This window comes from Cariama cristata, unplaced genomic scaffold (assembly GCF_000690535.1).
Source record: "Cariama cristata isolate BGI_N322 unplaced genomic scaffold, ASM69053v1 scaffold7940, whole genome shotgun sequence".
NCBI lineage: Eukaryota > Metazoa > Chordata > Aves > Cariamiformes > Cariamidae > Cariama > Cariama cristata.
In genome coordinates this window covers 160,058-171,035 of record NW_009592949.1, presented here as the reverse complement: position 1 = coordinate 171,035, position 10,978 = coordinate 160,058, and the positions used below count along the sequence as shown (strand labels likewise).

At 37.0% G+C, this 10,978-nt stretch overlaps 1 protein-coding gene across 1 annotated transcript in view; it reads left to right on the top strand.

Annotated features, from left to right (window-relative positions):
- The first annotated feature begins 7,260 nt into the window (after positions 1-7,260).
- Positions 7,261-10,978, top strand: part of AIMP1 (aminoacyl tRNA synthetase complex-interacting multifunctional protein 1) — a 29,024-nt gene continuing 25,306 nt past the window's right edge. Inside the window, exon 1 of the mRNA XM_009704035.1 lies at positions 7,261-7,410. The gene's annotated coding sequence lies outside the window, so the exon portion shown is untranslated. The remainder of the gene's footprint in view (positions 7,411-10,978) is intronic.

Genomic DNA, 10,978 nt, shown 5'->3' with positions numbered 1-10,978 from the left:
CGGTGGTCACAGGGAGGCCGCTGCCGTCCCTCTGAGGAAAATTCCCCTGCAGCGGAGAGGCAGGATGAGTGCCTCGAATTAGAGGAAAGGGCGTTATTTTCTTTGTTATTTATTTTGTATAAGGAATTTAATCACGGGGCTTAATGTGTGCTATAGCTGTAGGGTGGCGTTGCAAATACAGATACTGCTTTTTGTGGGGAGGAAGCATGCACATGAAGTGGTTCTTCTGAAGTCAATTATGTTTCTTTATTCAGGCCATCAACTGAAATGGCAGCGTGGAATTGGCATGGTGGTGGGCTGTTGAAAAAAAAAAATCCTATGATAGCCGAGAAAGTACAGGCACAGAGTGTCTACTGAGTTTTGCATAGGAATGGCTGTTACTAATTGAAAAGTAGATGTTTTCTCTATATTGGTAAATGGTATAAATGTTTGTTATGCTTTTGCATAGACTTCAGTGGATGAAAAACAGTACAACTAAGTATTTGGTCTGTCCTCAGTAGAGGTACTTGCAAGATTTAACCTAGAGCACGTGTTCCACACAGGGATGCGTGGATTGGGTAACAGGGATGAGTTTATGATTTGTTCCTTGTTAGGTTACGTTATGAGTCCACAGCTAACCAGCATATGGCAACGTTACTGAAATACTGTATATGTTGAGCTAATCAGTAAGTGTTTTTGTGCTGGGGTTAGCAGCTGGCAAAATGAAGAAAATACTGCTGCAAAATAAGTAATCCTTGCATTTTCTGCTTTTCCTGTTTTGTTTTGTGTGTTAACTCAGATATTTACTTATTTTAAAACAGTCATTGCTTTTTAACAAATAGTTTTGTGATTCAGGATACTTACATGAAATATGTAGTAAGGTGAGGCAGTAGTGATTAAATGTATCATCCTATTTTTTTGTATGTCCTTATCGTTCATTTACTATATTCTCCGGTTTAAATAATAATACATTATTTGGCAGACCTTTTGGAAAGTAAGCCCGAAGTCTGTAAAATAAAACCAAAGTACTAAAACTGAATTTTTAATACTGGATATTACTAAAAGGGATAAGTCCTTAGAAATGAGTAATGGGTAGAAATTTGATGGATCTTATCACATAGTTGGTAAAGTGGGGTTTTTGGGGGTTGAGTGGGTTTTTTTGTTTGTTTCTTTGGTTGTTTTGGGGTTTTGGGTTGGTTTTTTTTAGCTAGCCTCAAGGATCTTAGCTTGTCAATGCAGCTTTATTATAATATCTTCTCCCTACTTTGTTCCAAATTAACAATATAGTCTTATTATGGTAATTTTGACTTTAAAGAATTTTAAGCAATATATTGGTGAGTTGCTTTGATGTTCCAGTGGCACTGAATCCTGAAGATTCAAGATGTTGAAGGCAGAGTGATTTAAGTCAAAGTTATTTTTAAAACTGTCTTCAGCAAGTTCAGGCTCTTTTTCAGTTGTAAGTATGAAACTTGTGGATGTTTTCTGTATGTTGCTGTAGGTGTATTTGTTTCTTTTACACCTTTAAATGTTTATAGAGAAAGAAACAACTTTTCATTCCTCAGACTGAAAGCAGTGGACAGCATGGAGAGAATGATATCAAATGAAAAAGGGTACTTGCTAAAAAAAGGACGTTTGTGCAAATCTGAAAATAGTCCATTAGATTGGAAATAATAGGACTCTTGAGTTGCCTAGAGCTTTGAAGGCTTGATACTTCTGATGATGAAGCATATGTGAGTGGGGAAAACAATCTGAAAAAATAGAAGTTTAATGCAGAGAGGTATTATGAAGTTGCTTTGACATCATTATAACTCTGATTTAGAGTGAATTTAACAATGGCAGGTTAACTTAGGGCCTCTTTATCGAAGGAGGGCCAAACAGCCCATGGATAATTCTTCATTCTTTTGATTTAGGAGCTGTTCTCTGTAATGGATGTTCTCCTAAATGTATTTGACTGAAGTCTGTTTAATACATTATTATTATTTCAATCATATGTTATCCAAGAAGACTAGCAATGAAGTTAATTGTATGCCGTGAGGAGGTGAAGCAAGCAACCCCCTAGGATTTCTTATGCTTTGCAAAATCCTTTAAATCAATTTATGACTTTTTCTAAAAATTCTTTCTGAAAATCCGTCAAAGGATTCTAGTCTACTGGAGCCTTTGACTTTCTACTGACCTGGAAGTTTCACAATATTAAGTTTTCCTGAAAAGAGAACTATAAAATGTCATGTGAGTAATGCTTCATCAGGCAAGGCACGTTGGTGGCATTCTTTCCATTTCCCGCTCTTGTTCTTTCTAACGTTGCCTGCTTAATATCCTTGGTAGAATCACATTTTTGAAGAACAGAGTCCTAATTTAAAGAATGTTGAAATTTATATGTTTAACTGTAATGTTTATCAATGAAGTGTCATGCTATGTGCTTGATACACTGAATTCCTAATTTATGTGACTCATCATCACAATGATTTGATCAGTGTTTCCAAATTATCTCTTAATCTTTTGTTTGTTTTTCTTTCATAAACTCCTTAGAGACCTGGTTGGTTGTGACTTTGGGGACTGGGGGACAGGGGTGGTGTTGTTTCTTAAATTAGGACTAAAGCAGAAAGTAAAAAACTTTGTGTTTATATTAGTCTGTAATATATTGAGATAGACTACAGTCATTTCAGTTGGCATGAAGCTTTAAAAACAGTTTCTGGAAATATTGTAGAAATGCCTCAAATGATTTCTATACTTGCATTACACAGCACATTCTGTAGTATAGGACTGTGATTGTATTATAAGATAGTAAGAGATAACATAACGTAATAATCAGCTGTAGTGATTTGTGTGTTTTCTTCCTGAATCAACAAACCACTTCTAAAATTGCTGCTCTGTGTAAATTTACTAATTAGCAGTAGAATCAAATTAGAAAAGTCTCAGTTTCTCAGCTTTTTTTTTTTTTCCTTCCTCCTCCCCTCCTTAAAGTAGGATAAATAATTTTATGGATGTCATATTACTTTCATTTCTAAAAAAGACCTGAGAAGAGGCATAGGTAGCTTGTACATTCTGGAGGACAAGAGCTCAGATAATGGCGTCAGAATGAAGACTGGATCTTGATTGGCAAGGAAGAAAAAAGTATTGATATGCAGAATAGGAGATAAGTGTTATCCAAGATCTGTCTAGACCAAGAGTGAAAAGAGAAATTGAGCTTTCCAGTGCCTACAAATCCCACCTGCTTTACAAGTCCCTGTAAGTGCACTGGGGAAGTATCTATATAATAAAAATAATGTAAAGCAGTTGTCATAAGAAGGATTGATCAAGTGTGCAGGAAGACAAATCTGTTATCTACCATAGCATTTTTGAACTTTTCTGATCATGATTTGATTGCTGTGTGTCACAGCTGCCATGTGAATGAATTAATTCATGTTTGTCTCTTCTAAGGAAGTGCTTCCTAAAACCTGAAGAGTGTCAAATGCTAGACAACACAGATAAAACTAAGGGGTCAGCATAGAGAGCAGATGCTAGGAACATCAGATGTGAGCAAAGTAAATAGCATCTCTTCTTTCTTGTAGTGATGTGAATTATATGATATCAGTCCAGCAGAGACCCTCAGAAACCCCTCTTTATTCTCCTTCTAAACAGTCACCTGTATGATTCTTACTGCCGTCACTAAGAAACGTTTCCCTTGTTAGATTTCCTGTGGTACTGGGGGTGAAGGTAGAATCGATGCTTAGTTTTCATTTCCATGGTTACATTAGTATTAACAGCACCAAAAAAAAAAAAATTTCCATGGTTTACATTACTGTTAAACAGTAGGGGGTTGAGGGGTGGGGAAGTCTCTGATGGCTTTTTTCGCCCGGTGTGGTGGAAGCCATCCTTCCTCATAATTTAATATGGTTTCAAAAAGATTTGGATACTTCTCAAAGCAGCCTTGGGCTTTCATTGGTTTGATTTTTTTTTTTTTTTCCCCTGAAATTTTGTGTGTGTGTGTGCTTGAGGAAAAGGTACTTTCCTTAAATCCTTTAAGCAAAAACTGAAAAATGGTTTACTTTCTAGGTTTAATGACTGCAGATCAGTAAGTCATCAGTTAAAGTTTTCACAATTTTCTTTTCTCTTGGAGAATCAGAAAATACAGTACTGTGTGCGTTATGACATTAGAGGTCAATTTCTTCAGAGTGAGTGTAAAATGAATACATTGGTGTTTTACTTCACAAGAAGTTTCTTTATCCTGCTTTCACAGTTAGCAGATCTTTGATGTGTTTTGTTCTCCCAAATAATCGAATATGTGGGAGATTCACAATTAGAAGGGTAGGTGTTACTACGTGTTTTTTAAATCCCTGTATTTTATTTAACTTTAAAAGAGGGAAATGTTACTGGGTTTGTAACACTGGGTGTAATGAAAAGACCTTAGCATAAGAGGAGCAAAAGATCTGAAGTTCATTCTCATCTATTATACCTTAATCACTGCTGACAGATGTTTGTCTAACCTGTTTTTAAAACCTTCCAGTGATGAATGTTCCACAACCTCTGTAGACAGCCTGTTCAGTCCTTTACTCCTACTTGAAAGTTTTCCAAATCCCTAACTTAAATCTTTGTTGCTTTTTCCTGTCCGCAGTAGACCTGGTGAACAGTTTAGTCCCATTCTCATACCAACTTCCTTTGCCCTTGAAGAACAAGACCAAGTCTCCTATCTTCTCTTCTGTAGACTAAACAACTGCGCTTCTTTCACCTTTTTTGATCTTCTTTGAAGTATCTTTAAAAGGTTGAGAGACAGGAAAGGACAATCTGAACAAAAGCAAATCTCTGTGGCAATTGTGGGGGGTCTTGAGTATGCATGAGTGCAATCTGAATATTGCTTGGGAAACTTCTTGAGCAGCTGAGACAGTTTGCCTATAATGAAATGTGGCTAGTCAGGCCTTTCCTGACTTGCCTCTCCTTTATTTCCTCCTTTCTCCCTCACGCTTCTTTTCTAGAGAAATTACAAGTTTGAGCTGATTTATTTTCTGGTTGTTTTTTTTTTCTTTTTATGATGAAGTCCATAACAAACATGAAACATTTTGCAAGCAGGTATTTCCCTCCTGAAAAGGTAGCCCCTGTGGTTCCATTCAGTTGAATAGATCTGATAGAGCAAGGGAAGGTACTTTTTGAGCATGATAAAAGTGTGCTAGTTTGCTTGGGTAGCATGACAGCTCCAAAGGTTTTGAGATTGTCACCATATTTGAGTGTTCCTATACTGTCCAAGCATGCATGTTTATATTTAAATAAGAAAAGCTCCTTACCTGAGCATGCTCTGTGCTTCTGACAAATGCTTATAAATTCAGTATGGTTAGAAACTTGTAATCAATGACTTTAGGCATGGCAATTGCCAGCATTCCTGATGACAAAATTCAGCGTGCCAGATCTCTATTCAGTTTTCTAGGGGGCACTTGCTTATGATGCAAGTCATGGCTTGCTCCTGGGTGATACTCGGTAATGCCAGGTGGTTGGCCAACACAAAAAGAAATCAGTTTAATTTATAGGATTTTTTTCAAAATGCCAGTTTTGGCTTACCCCCCTCTTAAAGAAACAGTCTTAAAAATGGCATACCTTTCAGGTCTGGCAGGTGGTGGTGGCTGTTTCAGATCTTAGTGTCCTCTAACTTTCTTATTGCTAACTGGCTGGTTCACGTGGACAAAGAAGAGGAGCAGTTCAATTGCTGATTTGGTCTTTTGTATGCTATTTATTTTGCTGTGGTAATTAATCTACTCCAATAATTCTAATGCTGCTGCTTGCAGGCAAACATTGAGTTAGAATTTGTTTCCAGATCATCACATATATACTTCCTCTTGGCTCTGTTCCTCTTCTGTTAGTCAACAAATGTTGTATTCTACCATTGGATGAGAACAGGAATGGGGGGATAAAAGTAACTAGGAAAATAACTTAGCATCTGAACAATCCTTTCTTTGAAATCTTGGAGCAGAGCACCTTGCAGTTGTTCACTTGCACATTTATGGTTTGTTTGTTTTGCTTCGTTCTCTTTTGTTAGGTTATTGTCAGTTGGTCAGTGGCCTTCTGGTAAGGGTAGGTCACCCATTCTGTCCATAGAAACTGAGTAGGGGTTGTTGGTCCAAAAAATTTATTGTCCATACGGAGTGCGAACATTATTAATAAAGGTATGAATTATTTGTAAAGACCTAAGTGAGGGAGTCATCTCTGCCTACTAAGATGAAAGATAAAGTTTCATTAAAGTTACATTTACAACCTAGAGTCATAGTAGTCTGAAATTCATCTGTTTTGGTGAATAAAAGCATCAACGGCAGAGTCTGTAACAGCAGCTGTAATCATTTGTTGACCCTTGCTGTTTCTAAAGAAAATTACTTTGATACCTTACTGAAATGGGAATTGGATAAATTCCTCTTAGCTGTGTACAATTTTCAGAGAGAAATTCCAGTAAAGTGATACCTTCTGCTGACCTAGCTTTTACAATTTTTGTTACGCTCCACAACTTTGTATACAATTCTTAAGTTCTTATTCCACTTTATATAAGTTAACAGCCTAGAAACTGTTCCTTGACTTCAAAACCTGTAGAGAGGGAAGCTTAAACTAGCATTCATATTAGAAAGCAATATATACTGTATTGAACCATCATCTGTTAAACACAGTTCATGTAGAAGAACTCATTCTTCTTTCATCAGAATGCTGGAAATAACCTGACAGAGATTCTGTGCTGGATTAGAGGAAAACTGAATTCCTTTCATAACTGCTTCCCTGGTGTGTTGTCTCATATCCTAATTATCTAAAAGCAAGCAGATTCTGTAGATGCTTTTTACATTTGAAAGTGGCTGGCAATGCATAAAACATCATCAAAAATTGCCTCGAGTTAGCAAATCTCTTCTTGAGATCATTTGGTACAATCTTTTGGCATAAAACAACCATTATAGAAGACTTTTATTTCCATTTCCTTCTCATCAGGAGCTTTCCCAACATAACTTCAACTGAGTATGAATTAATAGTTTAAAGATTAGTCTCTGACTTCAGGACTCTTTCTCGGAAATGATCCATGGCTTTTGGATCTGGTTTCTATCCCAGAGTGTTTCTCAATTACAATTTAATATCCAGCTTTGTAGTGGCATCTTGTTTCAGACTCTGAAGATAAGCGAGCAGATCATTTCAGCAGCTCAGTTGGCCAGGACAGCTAGGGACTGCTATTCCCACAAGAGTGCACAGGCTTGCACATGGCACGCAAGAGGCGCTGCCTTTGGCTTGGTAGCAGCTGCTCTGGAGTGAAGGCCATAAGTTCACGTTTGTGCTTGTCCTACTGTAAGGTTTGAAACCTTCTGTGTGAAGTGCTCTGGTAATTGGTAACAGTCGCACACTAAGGAAGTCGCCATTGCCAACTAGGTTATGACACTGAATTGCACACCAGGGAAATTAATCTTTTCTTAGGGGTTGAATTACCCTGCTACATCACAGTGGGTAAGTAATTTCACATACATATGACCATCTATAAAATAATGCTAATGATAAGAACTAGACGCGGATTTTTTTTTTTCCTTTACGTATAGCTTATAATTAAATTTTACTGAGAACTTACCTGCAAATTTGCAGTTTTTGAAGATGCTAAACCAAGATATTCTAATTGAAAATAATTGTTTTAAAATGGTTGGATTTTTGATAGAATAATTTGGAAGACAGCAATATTAGAATTTAGCTCAATTTATCTTAAACTATGGAAGCAAAAGAAACTTTGAATCTATAGATGAAATACGGCTATTCCCTGAAAGCTGCTTGGAGGATTTTTCTGTCAGATACCGTCAGTCTTAATAGCGGACATCAGCCCTCTCAACGTCCAAGATGAGTGCACAAGGGGTTTGTTAGGTTTTTTTAGAGTTTTGCAAGGGATGTTAAAAGGTAATCCAAAAAACCCTCTTGATGTTCCCCTCTAGTTTAGAATATAGAAAACTCCTCAGGCCAAAAATAACCCTTTCAAGATTGCCCTCTTTGGTTTGGGAAGGTCATTTCTGTGTGTTGACTGGAATAACTACAGTAGTCAAGAGCCACCAAAAGTGTCTTTTGTTTGCATGGGGTTTATGTTTGATTGTCTTGGCAAACTGATTTGGTTTTCAGAATGTGAAATAAGCGTGTAAAATCTGAGCGGTGGTTCTCTGTTAATACGAATTAAATTGTTCTCATTTTAAAAAGAAAAAACCTAGTAAATATAAGCAGCATTTGCTGAACAGTAGAAAGTTGTGGGGGTTTTTTGTGTACAAAGGACATCTTTCTGTAAAAATTTTTTTGTTTCATATCAGTAAAAGATCTGAAATAGCTACATAATAATATAACCCTTTGGTGGATGTTCATGTCTGAGCAGAAGGAAAGCTGGCATTTTGATTTCAAGTATCCTTTGAATTATTACTTTGTGCACTTTATTTAGAAATGATTGACAGGCAGTTGCTGTACAGTCTTTGCTTCAGAAGTTGGTTGGTTTTTGCTGAGAATAGTGAAGTCTTGCAGAGAGGTAAATCTGCTGAAAACTTTTTTCTTCAGAGCTCCTTTCTTTTATCTCCAAAAGGGAAAAAATATTCTGTATATTTCTGCCACACAAGTTAAAATCATTGATCCAAAAGTTACAATACTTAATGGTTCTATCTGGAGATTTTTCCAAGTAGATGAGATGCTTGCTCGGAATTTTAAATCTCTTCACTCCATATGTGATGACAGGAAAGACCTGTGTTTTGAGGTTGATACCAGGAATATGCAGTGGTAGATTCTGCTGGCACGTGGTTTTGAAATGACGTGTATCTGCTTCTGGCTGCTAAGGATTAGTTGTTGTCGGCCCACTTTAGATTTAAAAGCTAATTTAGACTTTTCACTCCACAGCTGGATAAATAATTTTCTCTGCGCAGGATAGGTGTCTTAGAGATTTTCATGAAAATATCGTCCTCCTGTAGTATGTGAGTGAATTCAATACTAGAAAGTACAATTATTTGTGTGAGGAATGAGAGTGGGTGTTTGATTGTGTGTGGGAATGTAAATAAAATAACTGCAACGGCAGGCTCAAAGTTCGGAGGAGGATTGCTTTTCCCCTTAAAGTTCTGTTTGACAGCTTCATTGCTCCCCGTGAAGAGATGTTTGCCATTATTCTTGCATTGATTATGCACAGACACAGGTGCACACAAACACACACATTTTCAGGTTTAATTTGATTCAGCTTTTATTTGGCCCACATGAAATAATACCTAAAGTTTCTGCCTCAGTAAACACCAGCAATTGTTAATGCGATTGTAGTTGGAGAACACTGATTCTTTGGCTGTACCTCTTCATTATGTCTGCTGAATCCTTTCACGAATAAAGAATTGTTATTTTTAACCTTAGCACTTGCTTTAACTGAATGGTGTTAAAACCTGTTTTCCTTTAGCTGTGCTACAAGGTACTATTTTTACATGTAGAAAAGCCAATATTAGTGTAAAAGTAATAAATTTCAGGATTCTTTTTTACCACAGTTGAACTATGTAAGATAACTAGTAGGCAGGTTTCAGGCATTAAGAGTATTGTGAATTAAAATTGAAAAGGGGGGTCAATGTTCCAGTGAACTACTGAACCAGTACCATTATTTTGCAGACTGTTGCTGACATAAAATGCATTGCTTAATCGAATTCTTATTTTCAAACTCTTGAAGTTTCGGAGGAGAATCTATCTTTAAAATGTCTTTTTAGCAGCTAGGGTTTTTTAACAAGGGTTATTGTCCTTATTGCTGTGACAAGCCTAAAATAAAAAGATTGGGTTTTGAGAGATACTGTTAAAATATATTTTTGTTCTCAAGTGAGACCTGTCTTAGGGAGAAGGGGTAAACATTTCTTTCTTCTTTACCTTTTTTATAACTGCTGTGCTTGTTCCTAATAAAAGAGGTAGTGTGAATGGTCACTTGTTTAGAATAAAGTTACAAAAATCAGTAAAATACCTAAGAAGCAGTTCTGCTTGGTATCAACAGGTAGATTTCAGTGCAGTTCTGATTATTCTTCTGCTATCTGATTTATGGATAGTTTACTTGGTAGTTACAACCATAATCGAAAGCTTTCACTCCCCAGTAAAACCCTAGAGGGTGAACCGCAGTACAGATTCTTCGAGTTCCTGTGGCATACGCTGACCTTGCAGACTTGGCCAGATGCAGCTGAGTCCTCTTCTATTTCTGAATTTGTAGGCATATGTGTGTGTCTGTAATTGTGAAGTCTGTCACCTGTCGAGGAAGTTTTATGAGGATACTGTGAGGCATTAGTAGCAGCTACTTTTTATATTTAGCGATAGCCACTGGATACACTGTGGTTCAGAAAATTAAACTTTTATTAATTAAACAAACAAAAAAACCCACCAAAAAAAACCCCAAACAAACAAACAAAAAAACCCCACCACCCTGTCAATTTGTGGTGTAAACTTTCTGTTCCAAAGAATTGGTTGTATGTTTGGGTTTGGAGATGTGTGCTTAAGGTCAAAGAAGCAAGGTAGCATGTTGTGGGTGTTGCATCTTTTCCATCATGGGATTTATTGAGAATTCCTTCTGCACATGGTGATTGTTTACCGTAAGATTATGATAGTGCTATTAAAATATGAATGCAGTGGGATCCAAAAGATACACACTGCTGAAAAAATACATAAGGCTGTCCAACTGTTTTGGCATGTGAGCTGCTACTTAAATTTCAGACTGCACTTTAAAGCACAACCAGATGAATCTCTACTGAACTTCCAGGGAACCTGGCAGATGTAGTGGGTGTGTAACCTGTTGAGGCTTAAGTCAAGCAGTGCAGAGTTGCTTTTCTTGAGCCGTGTTGTGAGCTAGCTTTGCCTATTGAATTACTGGGCAGTCCTCTCAGATTAATAAACTAAGTTACATACAGCTTTTTATACAGCCTTTATTACTGAACGTTTTTGATGGCTCTGAAGACAAAAGTTTTGTTACAAACCACATCCAAATCGCTTGACTTCTGTCTTAACCTCGGCAGAACTCCTTGTAGTCATGTCTCTGCTTTGTTTAGCCCTTAGGGTGTCT